General features: G+C 48.0%; 1 protein-coding gene across 1 annotated transcript in view; it reads right to left on the minus strand.

Moving 5' to 3' along the window:
• PPP1R32 (protein phosphatase 1 regulatory subunit 32) overlaps nucleotides 1-15,090 on the minus strand; it is a 52,217-nt gene that overhangs the window by 27,140 nt on the left and 9,987 nt on the right. Inside the window, exon 3 of the mRNA XM_023189523.1 lies at nucleotides 11,898-12,051. The gene's annotated coding sequence lies outside the window, so the exon portion shown is untranslated. The remainder of the gene's footprint in view (nucleotides 1-11,897; nucleotides 12,052-15,090) is intronic.

Genomic DNA, 15,090 nt, shown 5'->3' on the forward strand with positions numbered 1-15,090 from the left:
GGGGGGGGGGGGGGGGGGGGGGGGGGGGGGAAGAGAAGAGAAGGGAAAGGGAGAAGGAGAGGAGGGAGAGGAGAGGAGAAAGACAAATTACGAACTGGGTAGAAATATTTCCAAACACATGTGGCAAAGGACTGGTATGTGTAAAGAATGACCAGCCGGGCGCGGTGGCTCAAGCCTGTAATCCCAGCACTTTGGGAGGCTGAGATGGGCGGATCACGAGGTCAGGAGATCGAGACCATCCTGGCTAACCCGGTGAAACCCCGTTTCTACTAAAAAAATACAAAAAACTAGCCGGGCGAGGTGGCGGGCGCCTGTAGTCCCAGCTACTCGGAGGCTGAGGCAGGAGAATGGCGTAAACCCGGGAGGCGGAGCTTGCAGTGAGCTGAGATCCGGCCACTGCACTCTAGCCCAGGCGACAGAGTGAGACTCCGTCTCAAAAAAAAAAAAAGAAAAAAAAGAATGGCCACAGCTGGATGCAGTGGCTCACGCCTGTGATCCCAGCACTTTGGGAGACAGATTGCTTGAGCTCTAGGAGTTTGAGACCAGCCTGGGCAACATGGCAAAACCTGGTGATATGGTTTGAATTTGTGTCCCCACCCAAATCTCCTGTTGAATTGTAATCCCCAGTGTTGGAGGAAGTGATTGGATCATGGGGGTGGATTTCCCCCTTGCTGTTCTTGTGATAGTACGTTCTCATGAGATCTGGTTGTTTAAAAGTATGTAGCACCTCTTCCTTCACTCTCTTCCTCCTTCTCTGGCCATGTAAGACGTGCCTGCTTCCCCTTCCTTCACCTTCTGCCATGATGGTAATTTTCCTGAGGCCTTCCAAGCCATGCTTTCTGTACAGCTTGCAGAACTGTGAGTCAATTAAACCTCTTCTATTTTCTTTTTCTTTTTCTTTTTTTTTTTTGAAATGTAGTCTCATTCTGTTGCCAGGCTGGAGTGCAGTGGTGCGATCTCGGCTCACTGCAACCTCTGCGTCCCAGGTTCAAGCGATTCTCCTGCCTCAGCCTCCCGCGTAGCTGGGACTACAGGCGTGCACCACCACACCCAGCTAATAGGATAGACAAAACCAGAGATAAAGTTGTCTGGAGCTGGGAGGTGTGGTGGGGCACAGGGATGGAGCAGGAGGGAACTTTCTGGGGTGATGGCAATTTTTCCATTTCAGTAAGAGTCTGGTGTAAGCCTTTGTCAAAATTCAGCAAACATACACTTAAGATGTGTGAATTTCATTGCATGTAAATTTTACAGCAAAAGAATAAACTTTAAATATTGAATTCTAGTTAATAACATACATTGTGAAGCTTTTGGCGAGAGGGCTCTGATGTCTGTAATTTGCTTTGAAATGTACCAAAAAGGAGATGGATTAATGGGTGGAGAGAGGGATGGAAAGATAAACTGATAAGTGAAGAGCCCAGCAGAGTAAAAAATTAAGGGTAGGCTGGTGCAGTAGCTCATGCCTGTAATCCCAGCACTTTGAGAGGCAGAAATAGGAGGATGGGTTGAGCCCAGGAGTTCGAGACCAGCCTGGGCAACATGGTAAAACTCCAGGTGTGGTGGTACATGCCTGTAGTCCCAGCTACTTGGGAGGCTGAGATGGGAGGATCGCTTGAGCCCAGGAGGTTGAGGCTGCAATGAGCTGTGATCACCATCCTGGGCGAGAGTGAGACCCTGTCTCAAAAAAAAAAAAAAAAAAAAAGTTAAGGGTAGAATCTAGCTGGAGGCTATACCAGTGCTCACTGTAAAACTCTTTCAACTTCAGCTGTATGTTTGAAATTTTTTATAGTAAAATGTTAAAAAAAACTTCAACAACATTGAATGTATTTGTTTTTAGAGTTTTAATTTTGGCATGAGACGCTATTGATGAGATTTTTTCATTTATAGTTGTCATATAAAATTTCCTTTTAAAAGTAATTCATTTAAATAAAAAAGGGGCTCTATTTAAGAAAAGAGACTAAGTGAATATCAGTATAAATGGTCACAGATCCCGCAGTGCTCATGAAGGCAATGAGTGAATGGAGTAAGTCTGGAAGGATGAGTAGGAAGTTGGGACCACCACCATCTCTAGGGCAACCTGGGTTTAAATTTCAGCCCGCTGCCTCCCAGCGGTGTGACCTTGGACAAGCCTCATGTAGGAAATGGGATGATACAATCTCCGAAGGGAGGTCTGTGAGTATGAATGAGAGAACTCAGGGAGAGCGTAGTTTGGAGGCCTCAGTAAGCGGCACCTCCCTCGCACTGAGGGGAGAAAGGCAGAGGACATTCCCTTCTGGGAAAACAGTTTTAAGAATACAACTGGGGCAGGGAGTATATGTGTGTGCACTGGGGCTAGGCAGTGGGAGAGAGTCAAAGATGGCCCACCAGACTGAATGGGGAGTAAGGAAGCAGAAAGAGCCAGTACAGAGCACCCACACAGTCACTTAGATGGCCAACTATTTCTGCTTCTCCAGCACATCCTCCTCATGAGAAATGTAATGCCCACCCTCAGTGGGGGTGGACGGATCTTGGAGCCCCAGGCTCCAGGACTATGTGATGCAGCTTCTATTTCCTGGAGCACACCTGGGTTTGGGAGTTTGCTTCTTTTAACATCCCAGGTCTTCCAGAAGCCTGGGCAGAGAACCAAGAACTCTCCACTTTGCACAAGAGAGACAGACCTAATTCATTAAAACTCTTCTCCCCAGCCACAGGGCATCCAGCCACCTGGAAAGCGGGACTAATCCTTCAGGCACACTGAACTTGGGAGGGGAAAAAATCTGCCATCACAGCGGGAGGCCCAAGACGCCTCTGACTCCTGCACCCGTATAGCTCTCACTGTTAGGAAGGTTTACTCTGAGTTCTGAAATCAGATGGATCCATCAACTGATTTTTTTTTTTTTTTAAACTTTTTTTTTTTTGAGATGGAGCCTCATTCTGTTGCCCGCCCAGGCTGGAGTGTAGTGGTGCAATCTTGGCTCACTGCCACCGCTGCCTCCTGGGTTCAAGCCATTCTCCTGCCTCAGCCTCCAGAGTAGCTGAGACTACAGGTGTGCACCACCACGCCCGGCTAACTTTTTGTATTTTTAGTAGAGATGGGGTTTCATGGGGTTTGACCAGGCTGGTCTTGAACCCCTGGCCTCAAGCAATCTGCCTGCCTTGGCCTCCCAAGGTGCTGGGATTACAGGCATGAACCATACTCGTTTCTTAAACAATTAGGAACACCCTCTATATGCCAAGGGCTGTGCTAGGCTCCAGGATATAAAGTCAACAAAAAATAGATCTAGTCCTTCCTTGTCTTCATGGGGTTTAAAATTCTGGTGGGGAGACAGGCATTCATGGGAGAACTACCATATGGATTTAAAATGGAGACCGGGTATGGTGGCTCACATCTGTAATCCCAGCACTTTGCAGGGCTGAGGCAGGTGGATCGCCTGAGCTTAGGAGTTTGAGACCACCCTGGGCAACACAGTGAAACCTTGTCTCTACAAAAATACAAAAAATTAGCTGGGCATGGTGGTGGACACCTGTAGTCCTAGCTACTTGGGAGGCTGAGGCACGAGAATCACTTGAGCCTGGGAGGCAGAGGTTGCAGTGAGCCGAGATCATCCTACTGCACTCCAGCCTGGGTGACAGAGCCAGACTCCATCTCAAAAATAAATGAATAAATAAATAAATAAAATGTAGACGTTAGGCCAGGTGCAGTGGCTCATGTCTATAAGCCTAGCATTTTGGGAGGCCAAGGCAGGAGGATCAGTTGAGCCCAGGAGTTCAAGACCAGCCTGGGCAACATAGTGAGACCCCCATCTCTACAAATAAAAAAATAAATAAATTAGCCTACTTGGGAGGCTGAAGTGGGAGGATTGCTTGAGTCTGGGAAGTCAAGGCTGCAGTGGGCCACTGTAGGTTGTGTTAAGAATTTTCATTTTTTTAAGAGCAATGAGCAGCCACAGAAGGGTTTTAAAGAAGTGGAAGACATGTTCAGACCAGGGTATTGAAATTCAAGTAACCCTTGAACAGTAAGTTTGAACTGCATGGGTCCACTTATATACCGATTTTTCTTTTCTTTCGTTTTTTTAAAGACAGGGTTTCATTCCGTTGCACAGGTTGGCATGCAGTGGTGTGATTATTGCTCACTGCAGGCTCAACCCATGGGACTCAAGCAATCTACCCACCTCAGCCTCCCAAGTAGCTGGGACCACAGGTGCGAGCCACCATGGCCAGCTCTTTTTTTTTTTTTTTTTTTGAGACTGGAGACAGAGTCTGCTCTATTTATTGCCCAGGCTGGAGTGCAGTGGTGCGATCTCAGCTCACTGCAACCTCCGCCTCCCAGGTTCAAGCGATTCTCCTGCCTTAGCCTCCCGAGTAGCTGAGACTACAGGTGCACACCACCATGCCTGGCTAATTTTTTGTATTTTTAGTAGAAATGGGGCTTCACCATGTTAGCCAGGATGGCCTCGAACTCCTGACCTCAGGTGATCTGCGCACCTCGGCCTCCCAAAGTGCTGGGATTATAGCTGTGAGTCTTCACGCCCGGCCATGCCTAGCTAATTTTTAAAAAAATATTTTTTTTAGAGACAGGGTCTCTCCAGGTTGTCCAAGCTGATCTTGAACTCCTCGACTCAAGCAATCCTCCCAACTCAGCCTCCCAAAGTGCTCGGACTACAGATGTGAGTCACTGCGTCTGGCCTTATACACCGATTTTCTTTCACCTCCGTCAGCCCTGAGCTCCCATCTTGGCCTCCCAAAGTGCTGAGATTACAGATGTGAACTACTGTGGCTGGCTTATACACAGATTTTCTTCCACCTCTGTCACCCCAAGACAATTAAACCCACCCATCCTCTTCCTCCACCTCCTCAGCCCACTCACTGTGAAGACAACAAAGATGAAGACTTTTATGATGATCCACTTCCACTTAATGAACAGTAAATGTATTTTTTCTTCTTTATGATGTTTTTAAGAGACAAGAGTCTGACTCTGTTGTCTAGGCTGGAGAGCACTGGTGTGATCACAGCTCACTGTAGCCTCGACCTCCTGCCCCAGACCCCCAGTAGCTGGGACTACAAGGTGTGCCAGCACACTTGCCTAACTTCAAAACTTTTTTTTGTAGAGCTGGGGTCTCGTGCTGTCCAGACTGGTCTCCAACTCCTACCTTAGCCTCCCAAAGCTAATTACAGGTGTGAGATGCTGTGCCTGGCCTGATTTTCTTAATAGTATTTCTTTTCTCTAGCTAACTCTCTTCTAAGAATACAGTATATAATACATGTAACATAAAATATATGTTAATCAACTGTTTTCAGTAAGGCTTTTGGTCAACAGCAGGCTATTAGTAAAGTTTTTGGAGAATCAAGGTATACGCAGATTTTCGACGATGCGGGGGTTGGCGCCCCAACCCCTGTGTTGTTCAAGGGTTAACTGCACACTCATTTGGGAGCTGCAGGCAGAGAACAGATTCAAGGGAATGCCAGATGATGAAGGCAGATCAGATGGCCGTACCTGTTGTCCATCAGAGAGATGAGAGTACCTTTGACTACAGTGATGGTGCTAGAGATGGGAAGAAGTGATGGATTCAAGAACTATTTTGGACCTAAGTCAACAGGCCTTGGGTGATAGCCATGGAGGGAGAAGGAGCAGCATAGGACAATTCCTAGCTTGAGCAACTGGATGACTGGTGATGCCATTCACCGAGGCTCTCACGATGAGGGAGTTTTTGGTGAATAGAACAGGGAGGGAGGGTGGCCTGGCTGAGTTTGAAGGGTTTTTCAGCCTCTTTCAAAGGAGGAGTCAAGTTGGCAGTTAGATATGCAAGCTGGAGCTCAGAGGAAGATGTGAGAACTGTCCACATATAGGCGGTGATGGTTACCCTGGTATGGGTGAGATCACTAGAGAGAGTATCCAGAGGAGAGAGGAGGCTCCTAGGAGAGCACTGTGAAGAACTCCAAATAGAATGACTGGGAAGAGGATGGTGTGCCTCACAGAGGCAGAAGCATGGCTGGAGAGGCAGAAGGAAACAGAATAATGAAAATCAAGGGAAGTGGAGGTGTCCATAATTGGTCAGAGGCAAAGATAAAATTTTAATAAAGCCTGTTGGATTAGCAACACGGAAGTCACAGGTGACTTTAGTTAGAGATGCTTTCATAGCATAATGAGGTGGAAACATGGATAGATTAAGATAAAGAATGAGTGAGATTTTAAGAAAGTGGAGACAAGTATGGTCAACCCCTTGGAGAAGCTGGATTACGAAGGGGAGGAAAGGAAAAGAAGAGTCAGCCAAGCGCGGTGGCTCACGCCTGTAATCCCAGCACTTCGGAAGGCCAAGGCGGGCGGATTACTTGAGGTCAGGAGTTTGAGACCAGCCTGGCCAACATGTTGAAACCCTGTCTCTACTAAAAATAAAAAATTAGTTGGGTGTGGCGGCACATGCCTGTAGTCCCAGCTATTCGGGAGGCTAGGGCAGGAGAATTGCTTGAACCCGGGAGGCGGAGGTTGCAGTGAGCCGAGATTGCACCACTGCACTCCAACCTGGGCGACAGAGTGAGACTCTGTCTCAAAAAAAAAAAGAAAGAAACAAATTCTTTCTTTCAGGTATGGCCTTCTGATCTGCCTTCATCTGATCTGCCTTTCTTTGGATTTGACAAAGAAGCCGGGGCTTGGGAGTAGGACTGAGCCGAGTGGGACAGATGAGCATACAAGAGGCAGGCTGCTAGTGACGGTGTGGAACAAGGTAAAGGCAGAACCCAAAGTCCCTGTGTCACAGGACAATGGGTGTGCAGATGTGGGAAGGTAAGGGAGTTCCTCTCCGAGGGCTTCAGTGTCCTCTGATGGAAGTCAGTGAGGTCATCGGAGAATGGAGAGAAGGAAAAGTCACAGGTTGGAGGAATGGGTGAGAGGTTTGACCCAGTCATTGTGGAGCATGGAAGAGCAGACTGGCCAAAGACATACAGCATGTGCAAAGGTCCTGTGTCAGGAGGAATTCTGGAAATGGTGAGGTTGAAAGACTGACTATCTTAGAGGCTGGACCACAGAAACTGAGGGCCTGGCCAAGATGAGGTCTGATACACTAAGATGTGCCAGCGATATCCTATGAGCCTGCTACACTAAGAGGTGCTAGTCAGGATCCAATAGACAATGATGAGGAAATGAATAAAGCATGAAATCCCCCTTGACTTAACACAGTGAAGGCTTACTTCTCATTCACAAGTAGTTTGCAAGAGTTTAGGTGCCCCTCCTCCTTCGTGTGCCACATTGTCTGGACATGTGGTCTCCAGGATGTCTGCAGCAGGGTAACAGCAGGCTGCAACTCAAGATGTTTCCAAGGACCAGGCCTGGAAGTGGCTTCATTGCTTTCACTTACACTCTATTGGCCGGACCCAATCGCATAGCACCAGCCTTGTTGTCAGGGAGGCTCCTTCTTTTTTTTTTTTTGAAATAGGGTCTCACTTTGTTGCCCAGGCTGGAGTGCAGTGGCACCATCTCAGCTCACTGCAACCTCTGCCTCCTGGGTTTAAGCAATTCTCTTGCCTCAGCCTCCCGAGTAGCTGGGATTACAAGCGCCCGCCACCACACCTGGCTAATTTTTTACATTTTTGGCAGAGACGGGGTTTCACCATATTGGCTGGGCTGGTCTAGAACTCCTGACCTCAAGTGATCTGTCTGCCTCGGCCTCCCAAACTGCTGGGATTACAGGTATTAGCTACCGCACCTGGCCTGGAGAGTCTGCTTCTAATTTCCTACATGCTCAGGGCATTTCCTGGATGCTACAGGAAATGGTCTTTCTATATGCTCAGGAAGAACAAATGGTGTGGCGGGTGGACACCATCATCTCTGCCACAATCCACCCTTCTGTTTGCCAAACCATCAAGTTTTTCTTTTCACTCCGGGAACACACTCACCCTCTTCCCGAGGGACCCAAAGTCCTATCTAGTCCTTGTATCTGGCTCAAAGCCCAGAGTCCCTGGTGATGTGCAGTAGTCACTCGTCATCCAATGTGGCTCTTCTCAGTCCAGTGAGCCATGACCAAAAAGACAGGCAAGTTGCCCCCCTCACCCCGTGCCACACAGTGGTGGAGCAGGGACAGGACTCAGGGGAGACCCGTTCATTAAACGCCGGTGCTGCTCCCCGGGAGACACTCTCCTTATCCACTCTCCACACGGGCCCTGGCTCTTCTCTCTGGGACATTCCTCCTTTTCCATCACCCTCTCTGGCTACAGCTGAAATGGGAGTGGCAGAGCCTGTCCTCCCTGGGGGCTGAGCACCGTCCCTCCTGCTCATGGATGACTGGAGGCCCAAGAGTTGTTTTATAGCTGGAACTGTCCAAAGGGCTGGCTCCCGGTTCCTTGGCAATACAATTCTTTACACAGTTAGTGTCTAACCTACTTGCTCTGGTCAGTTTTGTGGGCCAGTGGCCAAGCTCACACGTGCCATGTCTTTTCCTAGATCCAGCTCTTAGGTCTAGGAAAGGATGCCTGTTCATCCTTTCTGCCTGGCCTTTCTACTCAATGGCCAGCTTGAGGCTATTTGGAACAATAAATAGGAGGCCCACCTTTAACCTGCCCCTTGTCCTGAGTAACTGCATCTAAGAGAAAAGTTTTACTGGGTTTTTCTTGCCCAGATGAGTCTTGTATTTCATCTCTTCCTATTTGGGGTGTAGCACATTTTCCAACCCTGAAAGACCCTGGGTTTCTGGACTTTATGTCCTTTCATTACTGCTCAAACACCACGTAATCCTCACCTGAGTTCATCCCTTCCTTATAAATCCTCAACAAACATAGCCTACAGTAGCCAAGAGAGATGACAAGTTTTCTGCTTTCCAACCACGTTGCCTTTGGCTGTCAGCCTGGAAAGCACATGGGATACCCTCCCAAGTTACAGCAGGCAGTAGTTTTACCAAACATTTTGCTAATGCATAACACAGATATCCAACTTTCCAAGGGTCCGACATCAGTTTGTTTGCTTCTGCCCAAGTGCTAAGCCATTGTCACCATAGGTGAGTAACTCAGTCTCTCTGGGCCTGTTTCCTCATTGGTAAAAGGAAGACAATATAAGCAACTTCATCAGACTGCTACAGAATTCAGCAGGACAAGCCATGTATGGTGTTAGCCTAATGTCTGCTCTGGAATAAGTGCTCAGTAAATGTTATTGCTGCTGTTCAAATAGATCAATAGGAATCACGTGTGTTCATGTGCAATTGCTATACTAAGTTCACTAGAGTCTGATCTATACTAGGCAGCTGCCTTTTTAAAAATTCAAGGGTCAGGTGCAGTGGCTCACACCTGTAATCCTAGCACTTTAGGAGGCCGAGGCGAGTGGATCATGAGGTCAGGAGTTTGAGACCAGCCTGGCCAACATGGTGACACCCCATCTCTATTAAAAACAGAAAAATTAGCTGGGCGTGGTGGCACATGCCTGTAATCCCAGCTACTCAGGAGGCTGAGGCCAGAGAATCGCTTGAATCTATAAGGTGGAGGTTGCAGTGAGCCAAGATGGCACCATTGCACTCCAGCCTGGGCAATAAATAGAACAGACTCCATCTCAAAAATAAAAATAAAAATAAAAAATAAAGAAAGAAAATCAAATGAGAGATCGACCCATCCAAGGGACAGGATGTTCACTCATGCTGGCCAGTCAGTGATTTTTCTCCGTATAAAGCAAATCTACATAGCTCTGTTGCCATCTGTATCTGTTACCAATTGCTGCAATAATGCTGCATAACAAATGACCCCAAAACTTGGTAACTTAAAATAATAAGCATTTCCTTAGCTTAAAAATCTGCAGGTTCACAATTTGGACTGGGTTTAGCTGGGTAATTCTTCTGGTCTTCACTGGGCTCACTTAACTGTCAGCTGGCTTTGGCTGAGGCAACTGGAGTGACTGGGACATACATCTCATCCTCCAGAAGTCTACCAGGGGCAGGTTCTCAGGTGGTGGCAGGGGTACAAGAGCTAAAGGGGAAGTGCTTTCTGAGGCTGTGCTTGCTTCACAATGATTGATATCTCATTGATCAAAGCAATGAGTTGACCCCAGCGTCAGGGCGGAAAGCCCTAAAAGCTACATGGCAAACAGCAAGGACACAGGGTAAGAATCTACCAGACAGACCTGGCTTGGTGGCTCATGTCTGTAATCCCAGTGCTTTGAGAGGCTGAGGTGAGAGCATCGCTTGAAGTTCAAGACCAGCCTGGGCAACAACGCGAGACCCTGTCTCTACAAAATAATTTTTTTTTTTGAGATGGAGTCTCCCACCCAGGCTGGAGTACAATGGCGTGATCTCGGTTCACTGCAACCTCCACCTCCCGGGTTCAAGCGATTCTCCTGCCTCAGCCTCCTGAGTAGCTGGGATTACAGGCGTGTGCCACCATACCTGGCTAATTGTTTGTATCGTTAGTAAAGATGGGGTTTCACCATGTTGTCCAAGCTGGTCTTGAACTACTGACGTCGGGATCCGCCCGCCTTGGCCTCCCAAAGTGCTGGGATTACAGGTGTGAGCCACTGCACCAGGCTCAAAATAAACTTTTTTTAAAAAATTAGCTGGGTGTGGTGGCATGCGCCTGCAGTCCTAGCTTCTCGGGAGGCTGAGACAGGAGAATCCCTTGAGCCCAGGAGTTGATCACATCACTGCACTCCAGCCTGGGTGGCAGAGTGAGACCCTGTCTCTATAAAAAAGAAATCTACCAGACAATCGTAACTGATTGCTGAGGGTGAATTCAGAACAAAAGAAGTTATTTCTGTATTAAAAGTAGGTGTCTCAGAGCTCAGTGGCCTGGTGTCCTCATCCGTGCTGTGAGGATAGACCTGGCATACAAGGCTAAATGTCCTGCTGTCTGCTCTCACAGGGTCAGTACCTAAGACCCATAGAGAGATCCCTGCGTGCCTTCCATTCACTTATCTCTTCTTCAGAGGGCCTCTGGGGCACGAGCTCTATCTCATTGATCTCCGCGTCTTCCGTGTCTGGCACTGGGTGTAGCACATTGTGCTAGTACAGACAACTTCTGCTTGGCAATCAATGAAATAAAGCACAAAGAACAGTGAGTTCCTCAAGGACAGACAAGATGCATTCTTCTCCACCCTCAGCATTTAGTGAAGACCATGACAGTGTCTTTCCAATTAGCTTTTTTTTTTCTTTTTTCTTTTTTTGAGATGCAGTTTCACTTGTTGTCCAGGTTGCAGTGCAATGGCGCCATCTTGGCTCACTGCAATCTCCACCTCCCAGGTTCTAGTGATTCTCCTGCCTCCACCTCCTGAGTAGCTGGGATTACAGGCACGTGCCACCAGGCCCGGCTAAATTTTTTTCTATTTTTAGTAGAGATGGGGTTTCACCATGTTGGCCTGGCTGGTCTTGAACTCCTGACCTCAGATGATCCACCCTCCTTGGCCTCCCAAAATGCTTGGATTACAGGCATGAGCCACTGTGCCCAGCCTCCAATTAGATTTCTAAGCATCACTTTTCCTATTTGGACCAAGACAACTACCTGTTTCTGCTTCTGCTGGAAACATAGTATCTAACGCACCATCTATAAATACCTTCTCACCGCTGCATGACTCTGCTGAGAGATGGGAGCCCAGAAAAACAGGTGAGTGAGGGTCCTGCTCATAGAGGGCCTGGCCCCAGAACCTTGGGCCTTGGGAGGAACCAGCACCAGTTTGTCAGCAAAGGCACTGGAGCCAGTGGGTGCGATAGAGGTTGTGCAACTCCTCTTGGGACGTGGAATGAGTTCTATGTGGGCTTCCTAACAGGCACATCCAACTCTCAGAGGCAGCCTCCCACTTGGAGAGAAAGGACAGCCAGTGATGGGAAGGCCCAGAAAGCATCAGAGCTCATCTCTGCTGCTCAGGGTAAGAGAAAACCCTTGAAACAGGGCAGAACTTGAGCCCTTCCCTCTGGCTCCCCTCCAAATCCACAGGAAGTCTCTGAACTCCAAACTCTCACCTGGAAAGCTAGGCTGCACGTGTCCTCCTTGTAAGGCTCAGGTGGTTAAGTCTGGAGCAGCTGAGGCTGTGACATTATGAGTCATGGTCCCCAGGTCCGATAGGGAACCAAGAGAGGGTAGCCCAATCTGTGCAAAGTTGTCCACGCCAGCAGTCTTCCATGGACCAAGACAAGATTAAGGATGAGAAGTCGTTAGAAGAGAGATGATGATGGTTTTCATGTTTTGAGGCACGGTAGCACATGGCCCTAAGTGCAAGGGCCCTGGGGCCCACTGCCTGGCTTCAAACCCTAGCCCCACCGCTTCCTATCTGTGACTTTGAGCTAGCAACTTCATCTCACCGAGCCACTTTCCTCATCTCTAAGAGGGGAATCATCATTGCACCTATCTCACGGTATTATAGGATGAAATGATGTAAAGCACTCAGCAGGGTTGGGTACACAACAAGCCTAACCATTAGCAGTTACTACTACCAAGTGTTCCTTGGGGGACGGGGCTGTACGAAGCTCTCCAGGGGCAGGACTTTACTCGGTCCTTATACCCACACTGTGAGGTCGGGTTCATTTTCACAGATGAGAAACAGAAGCTTGGAGAGGTTAAATGACGTGTCTGAGGCCACCCAGCTGATCAATGGGAGCTCCAGGATTCTAGGTTAGGCCTGATTCCTAAACAGCTCCTCGTAACTACTCTATTTCCCCTGAACACGTGTTCCAGGGCATCACCAGAGGAGAACATTTTATTAAATATTAGCCAAATCACCTGAAATCCACTGGGAAACAGAATGTACATCTTAACGTCCTCACTTGCTGAAAGTTCCATGCTGTGATGTGTTGTTACAGAAAGTGATATATCCACCCTCCCCCACTGTTTTCCTTTTATACTCTAATCTCATGACAGATTATACAATCCCCTTCTTAAAGAAACATTCTTCTCTTTGAAAGGAATATTTGGCACTTTAGGAGGCCGAGGCAGGCAGATCACGAGGCCTGTAGTTCGAGACCACTCTGGACAACATGGCGAAACTCCGTCTCTACTAAAAACACAAAAATTGGCCAGGCATGGTGGCGTGCACCTGTAATCCCAGCTATTCGGGTGGCTGAGGCATGGAATCACTTGAACCCAGGAGGTGGAGCTTGCAGTGAGGGGAGATCCTGCCACTGCACTCCAGCCTAGGCGACCGTGAGACGGGAGACCCTGTCTCAAAAAAAAAAAAGAATATCTGGGGTCTGAGATCCGGGATCCAACAAAAGGCTTTAACTCTTCTTTTGCAGCTGTAGGTGATGATAAATCTACCCATTTCCTTTAAAGACTGATGTTGTCCTGGATAGCTTAAACTTTCTACCGCCCCTCTAACAAACTGCTAACAACACTTGTTTCTTAAGTCACACAAAGTACTGCTGGCCTGCAGCCACCTATCCCACCAATGCCATCTTCCCTGACAGGAAAATTGGAGCACCACTCCTCATTTCCAGAGGGCTCACTGGGAAACTGAGGTGTCAGGAGGTAGCTTAAGTGGGTACTGATCAGTGTCATCAACTTGATAGCTGTGGGAGGGTGAGTCCACTGTCCTCAGATACTACAGAACATACTATTAAGTGGGGCTGTCAGCTCAAAAGTCTCACAGACCTGCTTGCCATTTAAGGCTGTTTAGCTTATCGTCAAACCTTCCTCTTTGTCTAGCCACAAATAGCTACAGATGGACTGAAGGATAAATGTGAGCCCTCAACTATCCCAGCGGAATCTTTTCCCGGTGATGTTTAAAAACATGAACCAGGTCTGTGCTGGTGCAACCCCAGCTGGAGCAGAAGAGACATACCAGATGACCTCCAGATAATGCTAAAAGCCAGTAAGAGGTGCCGGTAAGAGGTGCTTCTACAATGACCCCCAAAAGACATACTCTATCTAAGGCACAGACAGCTCCAGCACAAGGTGTTTGGCTTATGGATTTTTAAGACTTAGGATGATTAAAAGGAAACGATGGGAAGAGAACAGCCTTTCCTGACCCAATTTAAGGTGTCACGCGGGGAGCCTGTGCAGGACTCACAAGACCACTTGAGTCGGTCAGGACAGGGCCAGACGCTCATCTGCCCCGCGCAGGCCCTGAATGAGGTCAGTAAGCATGGATATGTCAAAGTAAAAGGAATGAGTCTAGCTTCTGTTCATCAGGGATCCTTCGGCGGCTGCTGGCCCTCGCTATATGTTTATTAATTTCTTAAAAAATGCACTGTGGCCGGCCTAGTTTCACTTAATGCCTAATGAAGGGAAAAACTGTTTACATAGCACCCCTGGGCCTGACAACTGAGCAGCTGAACTTAGCAAGATCCTTCACTTTCAAAGATGACACAATCCAGCAGCCTGGGAGGAAAACAATTCCTCTAGAAGCATGCCATGCCCAGGTGAAAGCGGCAGCAATTGAACATTGTGTTAAATAAGACAAAATCAGGCTAAGAAGGGATCAAACCCGAGGGGGAGAAAAGTTCCAACTACATCCTTGGCTACTGGGGTTTGTTGCATAACGTGCAAAGGATAAATGGGTAAGTCACCGCCCGATTCATGTGCACTTCGTACAGTCCAGATCTATGTCTATATATAAACTCCGGGCCTGCTTAACATTCTCCCCAGGGTACCTCAAATGCAGCCCGAGAGAATAGCCAGAGTCTTCAGCAAGCTCCCAGGGAGACGTCTCCTCCCTCGCTTGCCCTGCTTCTGCGAGTCTCACTTCTATTCCTCGCTTAGGGGAGAGTGCTAGATTTTTCCATCAAAGGTCTCGTCACCAGGGTCTGTTTTCTCTCTAGTCTTCACTGGGAGGTAAGACACTCTGTGGTTCTATTAATAGGCTCAGTTTTCCAACCTGCAGATGAGACACCCTGGATGTAGCTATGGTGACCTCACTGATATGCCAGGCAATTTGTGTTAGGGACACGTTTTAAGTCTCAGACTGAGGCTATGACTAAATGCTGACATTCACATCTACAGAGTACATACTGTGCAAGTTACCATGTAAGAGCTTTGTGTGTTTCATTTCATCTCATCAACTAGCTGAGACAGGAAGCATTATCATCCCCATTTTATAGAAGAGGCAACTGAGGCTCAGTTCAATTCATGTATCCAGCAGGTAAGCAGCAGAGCCAGGATTTGAATGTGTAACCAGTGCACTGCGCTGCTTCCTCACAGAAGCTTCCCTGAGTGGCCAAG

This window comes from Piliocolobus tephrosceles, chromosome 13, assembly GCF_002776525.5.
Source record: "Piliocolobus tephrosceles isolate RC106 chromosome 13, ASM277652v3, whole genome shotgun sequence".
In the NCBI taxonomy this organism is placed as follows: domain Eukaryota; kingdom Metazoa; phylum Chordata; class Mammalia; order Primates; family Cercopithecidae; genus Piliocolobus; species Piliocolobus tephrosceles.